This window comes from Scylla paramamosain, chromosome 13 (genome assembly GCF_035594125.1).
Source record: "Scylla paramamosain isolate STU-SP2022 chromosome 13, ASM3559412v1, whole genome shotgun sequence".
In the NCBI taxonomy this organism is placed as follows: domain Eukaryota; kingdom Metazoa; phylum Arthropoda; class Malacostraca; order Decapoda; family Portunidae; genus Scylla; species Scylla paramamosain.
Window position 1 is genome coordinate 4361278 of NC_087163.1, and position 6030 is coordinate 4367307.

The window sequence follows — 6030 nt, forward strand, 5'->3', positions numbered from 1 at the left end:
TCTCTCTCTCTCTCTGCTCTGACACTGACAACAACCTTACGAATAACATCAGTATCTCGTTTCTTAAGAATTCCCCCACTTGGTAACGAGGACCCAGGCAGCACAGGGGACACAGCAGTGCCACCACCACCACTGCGGCCACAGTGCTGCAACATGGGAGGCTTTTAAGAACAATCCATTCCTGGGCGAATTCCATCAACACTGGGATAAGAATTTAAGTATGAAAAGCAAAACTATTCTACGTCACGTCTCACAAGTGCACCTAACTTGACACAAAGACAGACAGACAGACAGACAGACAGACAGACAGACAGACAGACAGACAGACAGACAGACAGACAGGCACACACAAAGAACAGCGTCAGCGTGGAGTATAGCGAAGAGCCAGGCGGCTTCCCTCAAGAACACGTCGTCTCCCCCTCACAAATAGCGGAAGAAATAAAGGGAGACGAGGCATGATGGGTAACACAAAGCGCCATCTCTCTAAGTTATTCCGCGGCCGGCCACCAGGGGGCCTGCAAGATGGCGGGGCGCGTCTCAATGCTGCATGTTTTACCGCCGTCACGAGCCCCTCGCCCGGAGCGGGACTGACAGCCCGTCACTTCGCGAAATGGCCAACTAAACAAGGCTCCGTCTCCTCTTCCGCGCCGTGTCCAGGGAGCCCGCGACAAATACGGGCGGGATATGTGTAAAATTTATGTATGAATGCCAGAGGAGGAGCAGGAGTAGGAGAAGCAGGAGGAGGAGGAGGAGGAGGAGGAGGAGGAGGAGGAGGAGGAGGAGGAGGAGGAGGAACCGGCTGGCTGGAGAGGGTCTTCTTCTAGTTCTACCTCCCTTCCGCTATCTCTCCTCCTCCTGCTCCTCCTCCTTCCCCAGGCCGCCCCCCTCCCTCTCACACACTCGCCTCCACAACAAAAAGGAAATTCTCGCGTTCTCACAATTTCTCCGGTGAATATGTCCCCGAAATATAAATATATGTAAGCCAGGCAGGAGCGGTAGTGGGTGGGGGTTATCAGGGCCCTCCTCCTCCTCCTCCTCCTCCTCTTCTTCCTCCTCCTCCTCCTCCTCCTCCTCCTCCTCCTCCTCCTCCTCCTCCTCCTCCTCCTCCTCCTCCTCTTCCCGTCCAGATCTCACACCTGGTGGTCACTTTCTTCTCCCGAGGAAAAATCCCCATATGTAATATCAGACAACAGGAACAATACGAAGAGGAAGCAGAAGCAATACACACACAGAGTTATGAGTGACTTATGTTAATAATTCCGATATGACGCCTCGTGTGAAAGGTGTACACTAGTAGTGGAAATAAATGTTTTGTGGTGTATATTTTGTGCGCTTTTTTTTTTTTTTTAGATTGATGAGTGTTTTGTGGTCATTAATTTCAATAAAGCTTGTTCCGTCTATAGCTTATAATACTACTGCTACTACTCCTACTCCTACTGCTGCTACTACTACTGCTACTATTACAAAGACGACTGCCGTCATCACTCCTACATGATAAAAGAAGAAGAAAAAGAAGAAGAAGAAGAAGAAGAAGAAGAAGAAGAAGAAGAAGAAGAAGAAGAAGAAGAAGAAGAAGAAGAAGAAGAAGAAGAAGAAGAAGAAGAAGAAGAAGAAGAAGAAGAAGAAGAAGAAGGTCAACAACAACAACAACAACAACAACAACAACAACAACAAAGAGAAGGAGAAAGAAGAACAAGAGGAAGGTGAAAAAGAAAGAATAAGACGATGAAAAAAAAAAGACAAACAAGAGAAGCAACAGCAACACAAAACAGCAAGAAACCCAACATTCCTCACGCCCTCACGCCCTCATCATCCTCACCCTCATCGCAGCGCCGCCAGGGTGAGTGGGTGCAATCATGAGTGTGGCGATAGTGACTCCTGGTGGGGGCGTCGCTTGGGACTCCCGTAGGGGCGGCGGCCTCCTCCCCCTACCCGCATCCCTTCGCCTTATTTATGTATGAGATCGTGCCTCCCCACTGTGATGCCCTTAATGCTTATGTTGTCTCCTGCCATCTGTACGTCTACTTACTTGATGTTCTTTTGTTTTTTTTTCTTCGCTTCCATCCTTTTTCCTTGGTCTCCTCTCTCTCTCTCTCTCTCTCTCTCTCTCTCTCTCTCTCTCTCTCTCTCTCTCTCTCTCTCTCTCTCTCTCTCTCTTTGTCTCTAAGTCTCACGTCAACCTCGACTCGTTTTAAAATCTCAGTTTCTTATACACAACCTCTACTGGAATTCCTGCTAACCTCCCTTTTTTTTTTTTTAATTCAACCTCATTTTGTCTTTAATTTCTGCCCCACCATCTTGTGCTTCACAAAAAAACGGGGACTTCGCAAGAGGAGGAGGAGGAGGAAGAGGAGGAGGAGGAATAACAGAAGGAGGAGGAGCTTTGGGGTATTATGGAGTAAGGCGATTTTAATGAAGCCGAGGACAGCGAGACGGTCAAAAATCACCCTGAGAAGAATGACCTGGAGGACAGCTGACCACACTGACCTGGCCTTGTGACGGGGAGTAGAGTAAACAACGGAAAATAAGAGCAAAATAATACAAAGCCCAATATTATTTTACGATTGGGAGGGAAAAGTGCCATTTGAAACTACGATTAATGAGGTTAGATATGAGAAAATAGTGATGGGAGTTAACTATTATGATTCTTGCATGATTATTGTTATTATTATTTAAGGGTTATTTAATTATTTGTTACATCTTGTTGCCAGGTAGACATTAATTAATTATGCTGGTGTTACTTTTTTTCTTAATCATTTATTTGGATCGATATTCAAGTTAGGTCTCAAAGTCATGGTATTTACGTCCACCACTGAATATTTTAAACACACACACACACACACACACACACACACACACACACACACACACACACACACACAACATATTCATACACAAGATAAGAGAAAGCAATCAGTCAACTAGACGCGAAACAAAGCAAGTTAGGAAGAGGCAAAAATTTAAGAGAGAGAGAAAAGAAAGAAAAAAAGAAAAAAAAAAGAAACTAATCCCTCAGAGAAAGAAAAGACACAGAAAAAGCATAAAAAGAAAGAATGACAACAGAAAATAAAAACGAAGAGCTGAAAGGAAAATTCAGAAAAAAAAGAAAAAAAAACAACTTATAACAGGTATTGGAGAGAGTTTAATCAGGCAACAGGAATTTCCAAACACAGGAGGTAGGCAGACAGGTAGGCAAGCAGGCAGGCAAGGCAGACATGCAGCCAGGTAGGTAGGCAGGCAGGCAGGTTGGTCCGCGTCACAATCAGCTGGTTTTCATGAATAAATTCAGAACCACCTTCTAGATCCCCCAAAATAAAAAGCACTCTATCCATCTTGTTTGAGATTCATGCGCCCCATAACACGTAAGTGATCGTAACTTCTCAGAATGGTGCACTCCTTGTCAAAGTGGGAGTCAGAATCACCATAAAGACGATCATTTTAAGTTATGGTGCATTTGGGCTTTCACCACGCTGGTCGGGCGAGGAGGTGAGGCTGTGGTGAGCGAGGACAGGCTGAAGGTAAGGCTGGTGGGTGTGGTGGGTGTGGTGAGGGACTGAAGTGGGTGGGGTGAGGGTGCGAGGAGTGGAGTGTTAGGTAGTGAGGGCCAGAGTGGGTGTGGTGAAAGGCAGGTGCATGCTTGTTAAGGGACAGAAGAGGGTGTGGGTAAAGAGATGGAGAAGATGCAGGTAGTGAGAGGCGGCGGGAGAGGATGTACTAAGTGGGAAGAGTGAGTGTGGGGAGTGAAAGAAGTGGTGTGTGTGTGTGTGTGTGTGTGTGTGTGTGTGTGTGTGTGTGTGTGTGTGTGTGTGTGTGTGTGTGTGTGTGTGTGTGTGTGTGTGTGTGTGTGTGTGTGTGTGTGTGTGTGTGTGTGTGTGTGTGTGTTCCCTTAATAACTCACCGCTACCAATAGAAGATCACTATTTAATTTCACAACAGTAATTTTAAACGCAAGTACCACCAATACATCATCATGAGTTCTGATAAACATTTTGGAAACAATCATTACTGTACGGCTAAATTTCTTTATAAATAGAAAGGAAAGGGAATCGAATCAACAATTTCGAACCCTATTAAATGCAATCAGTAGGGCATATATATTTATAATCTTGTGTAGTGGGTGAGGCAGTGGTCTAACAGTCATCGCTCAGACGTGATCTCCAAAACTCGACTTCGAATTCTGCCGGGAGCTGGACATATTTCAAGCCATCGCTGAGTGGCCTAAGAATACCCACATGCTTCCTATCGAAGGCGACTGTATTTGGGACCTCTGGGGGCGGGATGAGGCTCTGCAAAGGCGTCACTCTAAAAATCTGTCCGTACCAACATGAACGGGCTGACCATCTAAGACTCTAAGCACCCGCACGTGTGAGAAACCTTAAATAAAAAATGAGATAAGTCCTTATTGCCACAAGATTTTTGGAGATACTTTGCAGGATCTAAAAAAAAAAAAAAAAAAAAATACTCTGACACAAGAAACTATAATCATTTCGTAATATAAAGCCTAGAATGTTTTCGTCTGGTCTTCTGAAATGCCTTTATGATAATCGGTCCTTCGTGACTGGTTGAAATGCATGAGAATCAAAAGAGTAGTCTGGCAGCCTAGGAGTCGTGTCCAGTTCTGCCCACAAAACAGTTTCGCGCAGCTACATTTCTATGATAAAGTAACGTTGCTTCTCCAAGATTAAGTGATGTTGCGTCTCGATCTCTTAGGCAGTGATCAGCCCCGAAGAGTCATTGTTTACACCCGTCGCCGCCGCTACAACGCTTCCAAGGTCGAGTATTACAACCATCAGCACTACATCACCTTTCGGGTACGTTCTGGCGCCGCCTTGGCAATTTTAAACTTGAATAAACACTGTCTGCACTAATGGATTCATCACTATAAATAACAAAATTAAGCTCCAACATAACGGATTGTACTATAGTGAACATAGAAAAAAAAAAATATGACATTTCTTATTACTAATACACATCAATCAATTAATTATCATAAGGTTCTTTAAGTTATAATATTCTCTCTCTCTCTCTCTCTCTCTCTCTCTCTCTAAGGCGAGGTGTGCCTTACTTCTCCCTGCTGTCGCTTTCCTGCACCTTCTTGTTATGTCTCTCATTCCCTCTTTATTACGTACACTCCTCCCGGCCCCCCCTCCTTCCCCTTGTGGTCAACTCGGACTAAGTGAGGTAGAGAGGCAAGAGGAGGAGGAGGAGGAGGAGAGGGCAATAAAGCGCCAAGCCACGCACGAGTAAAGAAGAAAGACTCGGAAACTTTAGGCAGCAAGTGTACAAGTTAATATGTCCTCTCTCTCTCTCTCTCTCTCTCTCTCTCTCTCTCTCTCTCTCTCTCTCTCTCTCTCTCTCTCTCTCTCTCTCTCTCTCTCTCTCTCTCGTCGTTTTTTCCCGTTGATATTCTTGTCTTCTCATCACCTTTATCTTCAGTGCTATCTCCTCTGTTTCCTTCTTCCTTCCTTCCTCCTCCTTCTCTTCCTCCTCCTTCTCCTCTTCCTCTTCCTCTTCCGCGGACCACCAAGTTCGCCACCACCATCAGTCAAAGTTCCTCTTCCTTCCAAAATTCGAGCGAAGAGAGAGAGAGAGAGAGAGAGAGAGAGAGAGAGAGAGAGAGAGAGAGAGAGAGAGAGAGAGAGAGAGAGAGAGAGAGAGAGAGACTTTACTATTACTTCACCAGGTACGTTTCTCTCTCTCTCTCTCTCTCTCTCTCTCTCTCTCTCTCTCTCTCTCTCTCTCTCTCTCTTTCTCACTCCCTTTATCTTTTTCTGCTCCTTCCCCTTCTGTTTTTCTTTCCCTCCCTCGCTCTCTTTCCCCTCTCCTGCACCTATTGAGTCATTTCTTTATTTTTCCTTCCCTATATTTCCCTTCCTGTGGCTTCCTTCTTCCTCCCTCGACGCGCGCGAAGTCTGTCAAAAGCTTGTGGAAATTCTGTCACTTCATTGGTTCTCTTATTGCCCTAATAAGGTGACGGTGGTGCAAGACGCTAGTTGATTGGTCTTCATTAATCTCGGCAGGCGATGGTGG